General features: G+C 41.9%; 1 protein-coding gene across 6 annotated transcripts in view; it reads left to right on the top strand.

Annotated features, from left to right (window-relative positions):
• Tet2 (tet methylcytosine dioxygenase 2) overlaps window positions 1-16,880 on the top strand; it is an 87,132-nt gene that overhangs the window by 13,432 nt on the left and 56,820 nt on the right. For 5 of the 6 annotated variants that reach the window (XM_031375573.1, XM_031375571.1, XM_031375575.1 and 2 more), the window contains exon 2: window positions 16,512-16,655. The exons of the other annotated variant lie outside the window; for it this stretch is intronic. The gene's annotated coding sequence lies outside the window, so the exon portion shown is untranslated. The remainder of the gene's footprint in view (window positions 1-16,511; window positions 16,656-16,880) is intronic. 6 annotated transcript variants of the gene reach the window in all.

Raw genomic sequence — 16,880 nt, 5'->3', positions numbered from 1 at the left:
AGTGGGATGTCAAGTTTCGGTGATTCGATGCATGCCATTTGTTCTTCAGGCGTGTGCTGAGCATTTGTTTAGATCAGGAAGAAAGCGACCATCACCTTTGATTCTATGGAGTAGACAAGAGTCAGGGTTTTGATCCCCTTGCTTGTTATTCCAGCATTGTGGAGGCTGAGGCACATGAGCTACCAGAAGTTCGAGGCCAGCATAAGCTACATAGGCTATCTATGCATTTGAGGACTTTCCTGGGGGTATTTTCCAATCATTACTTGAAGGACTGATTTCTCTAGTGCCTGGATGGTCTTTGGTCTGAATTTAGCATAACTTTCCCATTATTGGGCCTGAGAAAATGCACAGGGTAGTGGCATAATCTCTGAAGAGATGGAGAATCATTTCCATCCTTGGATTGTTGCTCTCAGATGTACTAGCTCCTGTTGTCACCTGATTGTGACTCTCCTCTACTATTCTTATTAGGGATATGGAAATAAGATTGACTTTAGAAATATTAAATGATGGAGTGCATGGTCTAAAAACTATTACCACTAAAGAGTATATGGGGTGGTGGCTCACGCCTAGGTTCCCAGCACTGGGGAGGTGGAGCCAGGAAGATAAGGATTTCAGGTCATTTAATGGGAAATATGAGGCTAGCCTCTTTCTGTCTCCAGGTGCAAAGATTAAAGGTATGCATCACCACACCAAGCATGTGGGCTTATTGTTGTTTTGCTATGTAAACCAAGCTACCCTGGAACTTGCTAGATATTAGAGGAGGACCTTAACCTTCTGATCCTGTTGCTTCTAAATGGTGAGACTATATAATGCACCATTGTACTTGGTACAAGTTAAACATTTAAATTAATATAATTAAAAGTGTGATTTTTTAAAATTTTTCCTCATCACGGAACATTTCATTTTCAAATTGAACAATGCCAGCTGGTGGTGGTATTGCATGCTATTACTTTCATTGCTCAGAAGGCAGAAGCGGGTGGATCTCTCTGAGTTCAAGGCCAGCCTGGTCTACAGGGTTCCAGAACAACCAAGGCCAAACAGAGAAATCCTGTCTCAAGAAAAAAAAAAAACAAAAACTGAACAATGCCATATTGACCCACCTGACCTACCTCCACAGAATGTAAGATGTGAAACTTAGTATTCCTCCAGCATTTATTTCTTTTCTTCCCTCCATTCTACCATAATGTTTTTCTGTATTTGTTTATTTAATGTGCGAGGGAGTGTGTCTCCAGCCCCAAATTTTCTGTTTTCTATGCTATTATTTTCTATTGATAAGTCTGTAAGTTTCATATTTTGGGGCCAGAGGATATAGCTCTATGCATATGCAGACATGGACAAAACTTGCTTCGGTTTGATCCTAGCAACACAAAAGAAAAACATAGATCCTAGTACTTATTTATAGCTACGTTTTTTTGTATGTGTTTTGTTTCTTACTGCTAATTGAAATAGGTGCATCGCTCATGTCGGCTGTGATTGTGACGTCTAGAATTCAGCCCGAAGTGTGGCAAACATGCTGAGCAAGAGGAGGGAGAAAGAGCAGCAATCCTGACACAAAATTTGGCTTGCTTCAGGTGTTAATGTTTTAATCACCAACTTAAGTGAATTTTGTTTTAGTGTAGTCTTTAAATAATTCCTAAAAATAATGCTACACTTTGGTTTCTTTCACATACCCTCTCAGATTTTCCTATAAACATTCATTTTTTTCCCTTGAAAACTCTGATCGATTCTTGTGTTCTTTAAATGATTATTTCTAATCAGGAGTGTGCATCTGTGTGTGGGTCTATGTGACTGAATGCTGTGGACGTCACAGGCTTTGAATAGGAAGTGAATTTTTCTCTAGGTATTATCTTGTGCTGACAGAGTTTCTGTCATCTTTTTTTTATCATGGGCTTAATCATGGTTCACTCTTCTCCTTTCTTTCACACTAGTCTATCTGTACCTCTAAGCATTTTGGGGGTCCAGGATATATTAGCAGTCCAAACCTATCCAAAATGCTCTTCTGTGTGGTTAATAGAAACATACTTATGTTTAAAATCATTTAAACATACTTATGTTTAAAATTTATTGTCTAGGCACTGAGTCTTACTATGTAATACAGGCTGTTCTCAAATTCTAGATCTTCCTGCCTCAGACTACCAAGTAGGGATTGTAGTATGCACCACCATACCTGGTGGTTTGGAATCATTTTAACTAAGAATTTAGGAGACATTGGTAGATTACTAACCATCTGGTATTGCTTGTATAATATCCTATGTCAACATTTTAAATATCCAACTGCTTCTTATGAAAGCAGTTGACTCTTTAACTCCAAAATCTCATTACAAAGCATGTAGGGTATAACTTAGAATGCTGTCCTTCTGGCTGGAGAGATGGCTCAGCGTGTAAGAACACTGACTGTTCTTCTGAAGGCCCTGGGTTCAAATCCCAGCAACAACATAATGGCTTACAACCACGAGTAATGAGATCTGACACCCTCTTCTGGTGCTGTCTAAAGACAGCTACAGTGTTCTTATTTATAATAATAAATAAATCTTTGAGCTGGAGTGATAAGAGGTCCTAAAAGTCAATCCCTATAAACCAGATGAGGCCTCACAACTAACTATCTATACAGCTACAGTGTGTACTCATATACATAAATAAATAAATGTTTTTTAAAATGCCATTCTTCTTAACACTGTGATCCTGTACATTTGTTTTTTGTTTTTTGTTTTTTCCAGACAGGGTCTCACTCTGTAGTTCAAAGACATTCTTTTGCCTCTGCCTTCTTTCAAGTTCTGGGATTGAAAGTGTGTATCCCTAAACCCAGGGTCCATACTATCTTAAGACAAAAACCTTCATTCATTTTAAGGAATTTTTCTTGTTATCACTTTATCTCATTATCTGTTTTCTTTTTGTTTTCTTTTGGTTTTTTTTTTAATCTTTTTTCTTATCTTTGTAGAATTTCTAATTGTGTTTTAACCCATCCCCCCAGTTGAATTTTTTGGTTTGTTAAAGTCCTCTCATTTCATACTTGCTTTCAAAAGTATCCATCCAGTGCATGCAGGCGAGGCTGGGTTTGCAGATGGACGCCTTGCAACACAGTTTCTCAGGAGCTTCTGGAGCAAAGGAAACATTGTACCTAAAGTGCACTTCACAACTGCGGCTGTATTCTTTTTCCATGTTCCTAGAATGTCATGGCATTCCAAGTATCTTGTGTGCTTAAAAACATGATTAGCTATGCTACTTTTGAATTTTAAAAAACCCAGTTATAAGCAGAAGGGAGGTCAGTTGATCCCTGCCTTCCAAGGTGTGCCTGCTAACCTTGGGCCTAGGAGAGACTGGTTTCTGGTATCTCTCCGCATCTGCTCTCATAATGAGATACAAATCTTTCAACTAACTTCTTTAGATTTCAGATGTCCTTGGCATTAGCAAGCAGTCATACCTTGATTTGGTGGTACACACCTTTGATTCCAGTACTTGGGAGAAAGCCGAGGTGGTAGATCTCTGAGTTTTAGACCAGCCTAGTCTACGTAGTGAGTTCAGGACAGCCAGAGCTACATAGTGAGAACTTGTCTCCAAAGCAAAAAAAGAAAAGAAAGAACAAAAGGCAGGTACGGGGTTGGAGGTTTCTAACACTTGTTGAGTTTGCAAAGGACCTGGGTTTGGTTCCCAGAACCCACATACCAGATGGTGGCTCATAACCATTTATAACTACAGTTCTAGGGGATCAGACACATTCTTCTCCAAGGTCACTAGGCATACATGGCTTATAGGCATAGATGCAGATAAAATACTCATACATTAAATAAAATAAATAAACCTAACGCCCCCAAACCTTTGAATTTTGTTTTACATATTTCTTATTTATTATTAATATTTTATCTCATGTGTATGAATGTTTTCCTGCATGTATATCTGTATACCATATGGTTTCTCACTCTGTAGACCAGGCTGGCCTCAAACTCAGAAATCCGCCTGCCTCTGCCTCCCAAGTGCTGGGATTAAAGGCGTGCGCCACCACCGCCCTGCATTGGTTTCTGATGCTATAAGAGGCCAGAGGAAGGTTTGGATCTCCTGGAAATGGACTTACAGACCATTCTAAGCAGGTCATGTAGGTCCTAGGAATTAAACTCAGGTCCTCTGGAACAGCAGAAAGTAATCTTAACTGCTGAGCTATCTCTTGAGCCTCCACAAAATAATTTTTGTTTGTTTTCTAGAGACAAGATCTCTACATAACCCTGGCTGTTTTGGAACTCACTATGTAGACTAGGGTGGCCTTGAATTTACAGAAATGTACCTGCTTCTGCCTCCTGAGTATGGGATTACAGGCATGGGTCACTGCTGCCTGGCTTTTGTAGTGTATGTGTGTGTGTGTGTGTGTGTGTGTGTGTGTGTGTGCGCGTGCGTGCGTGCACACACATCCAGTGGAGGTCGGATGACTTCTATGAGCCAGTTCTCCTTTCAAGATGTGAATCTCAGTGGTAAACCCTGATGTCAGCTTTAGCAGGTCCACCTCGCTGGACCCAGAAGTGGTTTTAATAATTAACATGCTAATGAATAAAAGGTAGACAGATGCAAGAACAGGTAGGTAATGTTGACAGAGATAGACATTTTCAGAAAGAACTAAAGACCTGTTGGATTGCAAGCATGCTGCAGCAGGAACAACAAGATTGCCTTTGATGGCTTCACTAATAAGCTGGATGTGACCAAAGAAAGAATCTGAGGGCAAGGATATGGCCATAGAAGATTCAAAAACTAAAATGCAAAGGGAAAGGGGTGTGGAGGGGCAAGTCGAACATACCATTGGAGAGCTGCAGAGCACACACACGCTCATAGTGTAATGTAGAACATACCATTGGAGAGCTTCAGGGCACACACAAGCTCATAGTGTAATGTAGAACATACCATTGGAGAGCTGTAGGGCAAAAGCTCATAGTGTAATGTAGAAAGCCAAGGAAGAAAAATGCAGAACCTGAGCAGTCTCAAATTAATGTCAAATACACAAATCCAGGCTGCCCCTGACCATCAAGTGGAGTACCCCACCCACCCCACCCCTAGTGGCTAAAGTAAGTAGCTTACTGTCCTCCTTAATTGACCCATAGCATTATCCATGATGAACGGTTAGCACTGATCTTTTCTTAAGAGCAGGATCTACTAGGAGATGTGCCTCCTGTAAGGGTCGACTGGAAACACTGGGCTTTCTTCAGTTACCTTCTTAACAATGCTCCTGGTACAAAGGCTGTGAAGCACATTAGCATCTCTACTGATTTTATACTTAGTATTCCAGATGAAATCATCCTGTTTTGTTTTTTATCTCCCTCCTTGCCTCTCGCAGCATCATTTGAAAGTGAGTTCCTGTAATAGAAAGTTATTTGTTGACAGCTGTGACTCTCCCGTGATTTATGCTACCTCTGACCTGCATTCTGGATACCATGACTTCATCCATGGCAGTGAGAGAAGGTGACATGTACACCCTGACCTGGCACACACCTAGGGCCTTACTTAAGCAACTTACTTCATCCATGCTTGCTGCTGGAAGACTGACCTCCCCCTGGAAGGCTGTCTGCAGTGAAGCCTGTAAAGCGGGTGCCTCCCTAGTGAAGAAGGACCAGTCTATCGGGTTCTCGTTTATGAAGAGTGAGATTTTGTTTCTTCAGTTCTTCCTTCTACCTCAGCTTCTTGAGTGCTGATAGTAGAGACCATCTCACACACAGCTTCTCTGCATTATTTTCTCAGATGTTCTCAATACCTCGCCTCAGCCAAAGGTGCAGAAGCCACCACACTCCTTTGCCCGCATCTTTACTGTTTGCATTTAGGGGAATGTATGTGTGTGCCTATCAGTCTTTATATAGTCCATCCATGCTCCATTTGGTCACTGGTGATATTCTTGGTGAGGATTTTTAATGGTTTCCACATTGTTCCATGATGAAGTTGATTGGAGGGATTGAGTATCCCTTCTGCTTCTCTGCCCCGCCCTACTCTTTCACTGTAGTATGCTTGTAGACAATTCTTAAACTGGTTTCAGCAACACAGAAGCTACAGGTGACTAGAACTCCTTCAACCAAGGACAGTCAGTGGGCACGGGGTCTTTGTTCAGGTATTTAGCAAGTAAAAATAGATTTTGGACATTTAAAACATTATTGGGGGTATGGGGATGGGGACATCCTCTTGGAGACATGGTGAGGACAATGGGATGAAGGAACTGTTGGAGGGGGGAACAGAAGGGGGATAATGACTGGACTGTAAAAAAAAAAGTAATTTAAAAAAGTGATTCTTAGGGGAATATACATATACCATGGCATGTGTATAGGGGTCAGAAGACAACTTTGTGTAATCTATTTTCTCTTTCCACTTTGCACGGGTTCCAGGGATCAAACTCAGGTCATCAGCTTGTGCATTAAGTGCTCTATCTCCTGAGCCCCTCATCTTCCTGTCTGATTTTGAACATTTAAGGAGAATTTTTACATGCTGGAGAGATGATCTGATTTGATGACCAGCTCCACATGATAGCTCAAAACTATGAGTAACTCTGACACCTTCTGACCTCCACAGGCACCAGGCACACATATGGAGCACACACATACATGCAGGCAAAGCATAGATTACTACTCAGTTCCTAATGTCGCTCTGTGTGATCTTGTCCTATCTATGAGCTGCGTCATGCTCCAAAGTTTGGTTTGTTTGTTTGTATGTTTTTTCAATTTGTGCTGTTTTTAAAATGTTTATAACAAATCAATTTCTCAACTTCTTTTTCTTTTTTTGGTTTTTGAGACAGATCAGTTTCTAAGTATAACATAATAATTACTTTCATTAAAATAATCCTGTTATATAAACATTTGAATTTCTTATCCATTTATGTAATTATCAAACATTAAGTATGACATGTGCTTGTATTTTGGCTTTTTTTGTTTTATTTTGCTTGTTTTTTCAGACAGAGTCTCACTGTCTTACCTTTCCAAGTACAGGTCACACCATTATGCCTGGCTGAATTTATACTTCCTTATGCTGTCTGGCATCTTTACTTAGGAGGGAAATAGTTTTTTTGTTTGTTTGTTTGTTTTTAAGATTTATTTATTTATGTATGTGAGTACACTGTAGCTGTCTTCAGACACACCAGAAGAGGGCATCAGATCTCATTACAGATGATTGTGAGCCACCATGTGGTTGCTGGGAATTGAACTCAGGACCTCTGGAAGACCAGTCAGTACTCTTAACTGCTGAGCCATCTCACCAGCCCCCTGCTTCCGTTTTCACCGAAGCTTGATAATATAATTTTTTGTATAATTTTGAAAGTATTTTACAAGTTTGTTATATTTAAATGTTTGGGTTTTTTTTTTCTTCACCCCAAATTTTCTCCCTCTCATCTTGCTCCCTAGCTATCACTAGAGTGAAAAGTGACATTTCCTCCCAGCAAATGTTAGATTCAAAGAGATTTAACAACAGCCGGTCTTTTTTTATCCCTTTGGATCTGTGGGAAGAAGCAGAGCCCATGTGCAGCAGGTGCACTAGGGTGGCTGTCCAGCTGCTCATTGAAGTGCTTCCAAGGGAGCGGGCAGTTCTGCCGCCTCAGCCCTGGGTCTCCCTCCTGCCGCTTCTGGGCCTTGCCACTGCCCTGCAACCAAATAACACAAGGCTTATGGGTAGGCTGTAGATGACTACTGGGACCCTGCTCTGTCCTGTGACCTAAGTTTTGCGCACTAGATGCTAAATATTTCACTTCTTCTTGGTCATGGCAAGAGAGACCTCATTTGTTTGTTTGTTTTAAGTTGATGAACGCTTTTCCCCCTCCTCTTTTTTTCCCCCTTTGAGATAAAATTTTGCCATGTAGCCCAACTATGCTGGCCTGAAACCCTGACACTTCCGTACTTTTTTTATAAAATCTGTGTTGGGTATGATAGCATGCACCTTTAATCCCAGCACTTGGGTACAGAAGCAGGTAGATTTCTGTGAGTTGGAAGCCAGTCAGGACTACATACTGAGACCCTGACTAAATAATAATAATGATAATAACAATAGTAATAATTATGATCAAGGTTTTATCTTTGTTTTCTGTTTGGAAAGTGTAGCATCCTTTGGCTCACACACACAGGCATGCACATGTGGGATCATTCTTAAATTTCTACTTCCTGCTCCTTCTGCCTCCACCTCCTAAGTTGTGGGATGACAAGTGTGAGCCACCATGGCATGATTGTGATAGAATTATTTTTATTTCATCTTAAATAAAATTTCTAGTTTGCAAAACACATAATTGTTTTAACAGCACAGATAAGGATAGCTCCAGAGTTTTCTTGTTTGCTGTTATGTCTTTTTTTTAAAGATTTATTTATTATTATACATAAGTACACTGTAGCTGTCTTCAGACACACCAGAAGAGAGCATCAGATCTCATTATGGGTGGTTGTTGGGATTTGAACTCAGGACCTTTGGAAGAACAGTCGGTGCTCTTACCCGCTGAACCATCTCACCAACCCCCTTTTCTGTCTTTTTATAAATCCTTTCCTTTGCCTTTCTATTAGAAGTGAGGTTTGATAAAAATCTACCTGGGTGTGGTGTTGGATGCCTGTATTCTGCTAAAGAAGCCGAAGAAGGGGAATCAAGAGTCTGAAGCTACCGGAGGCAGAGGCAGGTAGATTTATGAGTTCGAGGCCAGCCTGGTCTACAGAGTGAGTTCCAGGACAGCCAGGGCTATACAGAGAAACCTTGTCTCAAAAAAAAAAAACAAAAACAAAAGAGTCTGAAGCCACGGTGGCCTACGTGGAATATTTGAGGACAGCCTGTCTAAAATTCAGACCCTGTCTAAAAGCAAACAAAAAGGAATTGATAAAAAACCTGCTCATTTAAAATTCAACATTACTGTTTCTGAAGTGATACTATTTAAAAAAATAATAATTTTTAAGACTCATTTTTTTATTTTTAATTATGTATAGCACAAGGCTGTGTGGCATGTGAGTACAGGTACTCAAGGAGCCCAAAGGAATTGGATTCCTTAGTGCTGGAGCTGCCCAACCTATGTGCCAGGAACTTGCAATTCTCTGCAAGGAATAGTATGTGGTCTTACCAAGTGAAGCCATCTCTCCAGCCAAGTAATGCTGTTTTAAAGAAAATAATAATAGATCAAAGGTCACCAGCCTTCTAATGTGGTGTTGGAGCAGGAAGTTTCACATTACATGTAGTTCTGCATCTCACTAGTCCTTAGTCTGTCTAATTGATGGTTGATGTTGGGACTGACGCTGCTCCTGCAATGGCCTTAAATCTTCCTTCATGTGAACGTGCCTTCACTTGAAGGCAGGAGTTACTTATGACACAGTTAATAGTATAACATTTATTCTTCTTGAAGTTTTGAAGACATTGGAAGGTAGGGTTAATACAAGCCTCATTTTCTTCAAAATGTTGGAAGCTAAACCATTTTTAATATCTAGGGACATGTTATAGATTTGAAGCAGCTCTCTAAAGCACATATGGTCTACTTCTGATCCTTAAAGTGTGGCCACTGTGAGTGGTGCGGTCAGTAATTCAGTCTGGTTGAACCTTAGTCATAGTCATAGACTCTTTTCTCCCAGGAGTCCACCGTAGCACTTTTTGACATGAAATTCACAAATCTAAAGGAATAGAGCTTGTGTTATAAAACATCTCTGAACCCAGTGATAAGCATTGTGACTATGAACTGTGGTTTTTCATTTCTGCTTGCAAAAGCTGTGTTATTAGAGGCTGGAGCTGTGGCTTGTCTAGTAGAGGAAGCTTGCCTAACATGCAAAAAAGCCCTGGGTTTCACTCTTCTGTACTGTATAAGCTAGACAGTGGGCAGTACCTGCAATCCCAGCACTCAGAAAGTAGGAACAGAGGATTGGGAGTTTAAGATCAGCCTTGGCAAGTTCAAGGCCAGCTTGGGATATGTGAGATTCTGTCCCCCAAAAATGATTTCCTTTAGAATCATGTAGCCGGGAATAAGTTGAGATAGTTCTATCAATATAAAGTACCTTGTATTTCTATAAATTGTCTGCTCCTGCTTCAACTTCATTTTCTTTATTATGTAACACTGGCTGGCCTGTAACTTGCCAAGTAGCTCAGCCTAGATTTAAACTTGTGTTTATCCTCCTACCTCTGTCTCTTAGAGTGCTGGGGTTTCAGGTGTATATCACCACACCTGGCTCTTTATGTGACATGTATTTATCCCACCAGAATCAAAGCCAGCATCTAAGCCAGGGGCCTTCAACCTCTGAGGTTCATGAGCCCTTTGGGGGCCAAACAACTCTTTCCCACGGGTTACCTAAGACCATCAGAAAATACAGACATGTACATTATGATTCATAACAGTGGCAAAATTACAGCTATGAAGTAGCAAAGAATGTTGGGGGGTTACCACACATGAAGAATAGTATTAAAAAAGGGTCAAAGTTTTAGAAAGGTTGAGAACTTAAGATCTGCTGCTACCAGGTTCAAGGCCAGCCTGCTCTACAGAGTGAGTTCAAGACTAGCCAGGGCTACAACAGTTGCTTTCCAGGAGAATTATTGTCTTGTACTCAACTATATCAATAAATCCTCTGCATTGCCATGGTAAAATGCAATGACCAAAAGCAACTTACACACAAGTTGTATTTGGCCTTGGGCTCCAGAAGGCTAAGAATCCATCATGGTGGGAAGGAAGGCAGAGAGCAGCAGTCATAGGGGCAAGAGCAGAAAACTAATAGCTTGGCTGGGCCATAGTGGCGCACACCTTTAATCCTGGATTTCTGAGTTCGAGGCCAGCCTGGTCTACAGAGTAAGTTCCAGGACAGCCAGGGCTACACAGAGAAACCCTGTCTTGAAGAAAAAAAAGAAAAAGAAGAAGAAGAAGAAAACTGATAGCTTACGTCATTAGCTGCAGTACAAAGCACAGAGTGAGCTGGAAATGGCAGAAACTTTCAATTCTCAAAGCCTACCCACAGGGTCATACTTCCTCTAACAAAGCCACACCCCCTAGATGTTCCCCAAATAGTGCCACAATCTGAGGACTCAGTGTTCAAAGGCCTGACCCTAAAGGGGGGGGGGTTCCTTTAAACAACCACAATCACCATGCCTAGAGTTCTTTGTCTGAAGAAAAAGGAAATGACAGATGAACCATTAAAACCAGTGCAAATATTATACCCTCTTCCCCCCAATCCCGTTTGTTTCAAGACAGGGTTTCTCTGTGTAGCCCTGGCTTGTTCCATATCTTTTGCTGGCTTTCAGAGTTTAGACACACCCGCCATTGGCCCAGACTTTGACCAAAGAGGTCAAATACCGGCAGGTGTCCGAGCATCACACATGCTTAGTGCTTATGCTTCAGACTCGGAAACTTCCACATGCTTTCCTTTTTTCTTTTTGATTTTGGAACAGGGTAGGCAACCTTCCTGCCTCAGCTTCCTGTCTGCTGAGATGACAGGAACTCGCTCGCATCACTATACCTGGCTTTCTGCTGCATTTTTCCTCATTTTCTTCCAATGTGGGTATCCCATCTTTATTTTTTAAGCATAGCTACTATAACTTTTTCTTCACAACATTGTTTGTTTGTTTCTGGCGAGTGTGTAAATTGACTTGTACATCATCAGCTCATAGTGCAGGATTTATAGGTATCTCTGACGCCTGGCTCCTGGCTTTCTCTTGGTGCAGTGCAAACACAATGATAACCATAGTATCTTCGATGCTGGTTAATATGTCAGATTTGTTTGGGATTTCAGGTCTCTAAAGACTTGACAAGAAACAACTTAGGTGGGACGTATTTGTTTTTATTTTGCTGGAAATTGTTCTGTGAGTCCCTGCTGAGCTCTTCTTTCAGAGTCACACTTTGTATAAGTTTGGAGGAGCAAGAGCAGACGTAGCACAAGGTCTTCCTTAGTTTTCTTCTCTTGGCTTTGCTTTAAAGCGGTTGTTCTCGGTGTAGTCATTGCTGAAGCATTAATAAGGAAAGAGCCATTGCTGCCAAGCTGCCGAGATTCTGGAGTAGCGTTTTCTTCTGAGAACTGGGCAGCTGAGGTCACTTAATAGCTCTGGGTGTGTGTGGAAGGGAAGAGCCAGTTTGTGGACACGCCCTGCTGAGGTCAGTAACCTGCTGTGCTGTGCACTTTACTCTGACCTCATTTAGACCTCCAGGATCTCAGCCTGCTGAGACTGCCTCTGTGCAGAAAGGAAGCTGCCAAGGCTGAGAGGATTGGAAGGGGCTCAAAGTGAAGGAAGGTCCAGAACCAACGGGATGAACCTGGTGCCTTCATGACATTTGGTTAGTCCTGGATCCAAGTATTGACAAAGGATGACTTTGTCCCTGGGCTTGGTGGCTTATGTTAGGAATCCCAGCAATCAGGAGCCTGAGGAAGGAGGACCAAGGCCCTGATCCACATAGTAGGTTCTAGGCCAGCGTGGGATATAGAATGAGACAGTGCCTTAAATTAAAATAATAAAGAATCTTAAAGAAGGAAAGATATTATATACCTGTAGATTACTTGTATGAAGGTACACACTTAGAGTTTGAGTGACTGGCTTTTAGAGATTCTTTTTCTTCTGTTAAAGGCCTGCTTTGGCTGGAGACATGGCTTGGTGGATGAAATGCTTACTTCCCTCTAAGTGTGAGGACTCCCAAAATCCACATAGAAGCTTCCAGAATCCCAGCATCGGAGAGGCCGATCCCCAGGGCAAGCTGGCTAGGTAGACTACCTGGAACTGCAGAGCTGCTGGTTCAGTATGAGAACCTACCTGCTTCACTGCACAGAGGGCAATGAAGGTTGATGTGTATACACACACACACACACACACACACACACACACATACACATACCTCCCATACAGAAAAAAGGGAGAAAGGAAAGAAAATGCACTTCCAGGGTTTGAAATAGTGAATTGGGCCCTGACACATGAACATGGTAGATCCGTGTAGAGGCTCTGGGACTCTGCCACCTACATACAGGAGACACTGTGTTGAACCTTAATGATTCCAAAGCCCTCAGTAGATCATAGCTTTTTAATTTACTATTTTAAATTTTACCTTCTAGAAAATATTGCAGAAAATCTGTTTTAAAATGCTGAATAGATCATAGATTTTTTAACTTATTATGTTAAATTTTATCTCCTAGAAAATCAGTTTTAAAACACTGAATAACTAATAAGGATAACATTAGAGTAGATTTCAATTTAAGGAGAACAATCTGTCTAGGAACTACATTAATTTCAGAAGGATTGCCCTTTATAGAGCACATCGCTCCATTGCTAGTAGTTCCGTTGTTAGTTGTAAGTGTTTGCTAAGACACCGTTTGGGGCATGGAAAACTGGAACCGCATAGTTCTCTTTGACAGTTTGCCAGCTGGAATTCCAGCCAACCAGATAACAAGTTGTAGCAACACTCAGCCCTCTAGGACTCCTGAACCTGTGCCAGGCCTTAGAGGGAAGTCTCTCTGAACATTCTCTCATCCCTCTGAGAGCAGTGGGCACCACAGCCCCATGGTGTACACAGTAGTATTCCAACTCAAGAAGCTTACAATTGAAGTCCTGGTAGTATTTAGTATAGTTTTACTATTTTAAATTTTATTTATTTATTTATTTTTAGATTCATATATTTACGTGTGCATAAAAGTGGATTGTTTGGTATGATTGTGGGGGCTGATTAATTCCATGATCTTCATTTACAAATTGGAGGAGAACCTGTGATTTATGGTAGCCAGATCCAGGGTACAAGACACCCAACAAGATATGTATAAACTTGAGTTTCTTTTTTTTTTCTTTTTTTCTTTGATATTTTCTTTATTTACATTTCGAATGTTCTCCCTTTTCCTGGTTTCCCCTCTGAAAAACCCCCTATTCCCTTCCCCCTCCTCCTGCTCATCAACCTACCCTCTCTCTCTTTCTGGCCCTGGCATTCCCCTACACTGGGGCATAGAACCTTCAAAGACCAAGGCCCTCTCCCATTGATGATCGACTAGGCCATCCTCTGCTACATATGCTGCTGGAGCCATGAGTCCCACCATGTGTACTCTTTGGTTGGTGGTTTAGTCCCTGGGAGCTCTGGGGGTACTGGTTAGTTCATATTGTTGTTCCTTGTATGGGGCTACAAACCCCTTCAGCTCCTTGGGTCTTTTCTCTAGCTTTTTCATTGGGGACCCTGTGCTCAGTCCAATGGATGGCTGTAATCATCCACCTCTGTATTTGTCAGGCACTGACAGAGCCTCTCGGGAAACAGCTATATCAGGCTCCTGTCAGCAAGCACTTGGCATTCATAATAGTGTCTGGGTTTGTTGATTGTATATGGGATGGATCCCTGAGGAGGGCAGTCTCTGGATCATCATTCCTTCAGTCTCTGCTCCATACTTTGTCTCTGCAACTCCTTCCATGGCTAACAATAATTCCTTTTGTCTTCTTTAGTGTTCTGTCTGAATGTGGCTGAACTCAGCTGGAGAGATCTCAAGTATATCAGGAAATGACAATGACCGTCTTTTAATCTGTTTCAGTTAGGGTTTTACTGCTATGAACAGATACCATGACCAAGGCAACTCTTATAAGGAGAACATTTAATTGAAGCTGGCTTACAGGTTCAGAGGTTCAGCCCATTATCACTAAGGTGGGAGCATGGCAGCATCCAGGCAGGTATGGTGCAGGAGAAGCTGAGAGTTCTACATCTTCATCTGAGGGCTGCTAGCAGAATAATAACTTCCAGGCTGCTGGGATGAAGGTCTTAAAATCCACACCCACAGTGACACACCTATTCTAACAAGGCCACACCTACTCTAACAGGGCCATGCCTTCTAATAGTTCCTGGGCATATACAAACCATCACATGATCCTACCAAAATTTCTTTGAAAGATAGGGGGCAGGGAGGAGAGAGACCTGGATTAAGGTAGAGAGGGGAAGAGAAGAGAGAAAGATCCTGAATTTCATCTTTATTCATTAGAAATCCCTGGATTTCCTCAAGTGCATTAAGATGACATCTATGTCTTCTCTCAGCTTTCCTTTCAGGAATGGTGATGTCACCACCAACCCTGTCAATCAAACCCAAAGCTTCGTTACTGTGACTGAGTCATTCTCATTTTTTCTCTTCATACCTAGGGTGTCAGTGAACTTCGTGTCTATGTACTAACTGTAGCTCCCCAGCCACTCATTTTCTTTCCCTTCAGACTCAATTTCAGACTACTTGTTTTCAGACTCAGTCACTCCGTGCAGAGCTATAGTTCTGAATATCTTACCCATCCTTATTCATAGCACCTTTTACCACTTACCACTCATGAGGATAAATATAATTAAAAGAATATACAATATTATGTGTTGGAAAGGTTATAGAAGACTGGGAACCCCATTTCTCTCTCAAGTAACTCTACCCTACCTTAGAAGTCTACATTTTCTAGCACTCAAGACTTTCACTGTGTTTTTGACTGGTGGTTTGGGTTCTGTTGTTTTTAGCATATTTTTTCTTTCCAGGTAATCTTTTAAAAATGCATATTAGGTAGGCTGGAGAGATGGCTCAGTGGGTAAGAGCACTGACTGCTCTTCTGAAGGTCCTGAGTTCGAATGCCAGCAACCACATGGTGGCTCACAACCATCTGTACAGCTACAGTGTGCTAGTATACATAAAATAAATAAATAAATCTTTTTTTGTTTATTTGTTTGTTTTTTTTGAGACAAGGTTTCTCTGTGTAGCTCTGGCTGTTCTGGAACTCATTCTGTAGACCAGGCTGGCTTCGAACTCAGAAATCCGCCTCTGCCTCCCAAGTGCTGGGATTAAAGGCGTGCGCCACCACTGCCCGGCATAAATGAATCTTTTTTAAACAAAATGCCTATTAGAGAAAATGAAAGCTCCAGAATGCGGGGACTGTCAGTTGTAAGGCCTTCCCCTCTCCTTATCAGCCAGCACACTGCCTTCACATGGTGTATACAGAGTTAACCTAGTGCTTCATTCAGTAAGTGCCAAGGCTTAGATGACTGGTCTTCAACTCTGCCTTCCATAGAAGCACTGGGGACAAAGTCCTCCCATAGTCCTCAGGTCAGAGGGCCTGGGTGAAGGGCTCATCCTACCACTGAGATGCTGCTCTGGCAGCCCAGGTTTCGGGGCACTGAGCCCAAGAGATGAAGTAATTACGTCAGGGGTACTTTGTAAAGCCTAGCTGACCATCGCCAGGATTGAGCTGTTGGTTCTTGGATGTCTCAAAGTGCTCTACACAGATGGGAGTTTTGTTGTTGTTGTTGTTGTTGTTGTTGTTTCCAAGACAGAGTTTCTCTGTATAGCCCTGGCTGTCCTGGAACTCACTCTGTAGACCAGGCTGGCCTCGAACTCAGAAATCTGCCTGCCTCTGCCTCCCAAGGGCTGGAATTAAAGGCGTGTGCCACCACCGCCCAGCTCACAGATGGGATTTTTATTGGGACATTTGAAGGTGTTCTGCTTTGACAAAAATGTTTCAACCTTAAATTTTTTTTTTTAACACTCAGCGATGTAATTAGGCTTCTGACCTTTGAAACAGCACATCGTACCTTTAGTAATAAGCAGAGGTGCCCTGATCCTATTTGCAAACTAAAACCGAGCAAACTCTGTCTTCTCTAGGCTGGTAAACATTCAACAGCTTACCCTCCCAAGACTCTCCATGTCCCTTGTTCCTGTTCCGCTATGGTGCTCGGAAGCGGCGACGGGTTCCCTCATGGTCAACAGGACATGATCCGGGAGGAGCAGTGAGGGACAGTGCTGCTGGTAAGGCAGGGGGCACGGTGGGCACTTGACTTGCATGTATAAGGTTGTTCGCAGCTACATGGATACTCTCTCCTCTATCTTCAACTGCAGGTCACGCTATGAACTACAACTTTTAACTGTGCACAGGGCACAAGGATTAGATTTTTAAGATAAATCTCTAAAGTTGTATGATTTTATGCATATCTATTTTTCTGGATTGTTGTTATCTTTATAGAGTGTTCTTAT

The sequence above is a fragment of the Mastomys coucha genome, unplaced genomic scaffold (assembly GCF_008632895.1).
Source record: "Mastomys coucha isolate ucsf_1 unplaced genomic scaffold, UCSF_Mcou_1 pScaffold16, whole genome shotgun sequence".
In the NCBI taxonomy this organism is placed as follows: Eukaryota; Metazoa; Chordata; class Mammalia; order Rodentia; family Muridae; genus Mastomys; species Mastomys coucha.
The sequence above is the reverse complement of the archived record's forward strand: the minus strand, read 5'-3'. Positions and strand labels throughout refer to the sequence as shown.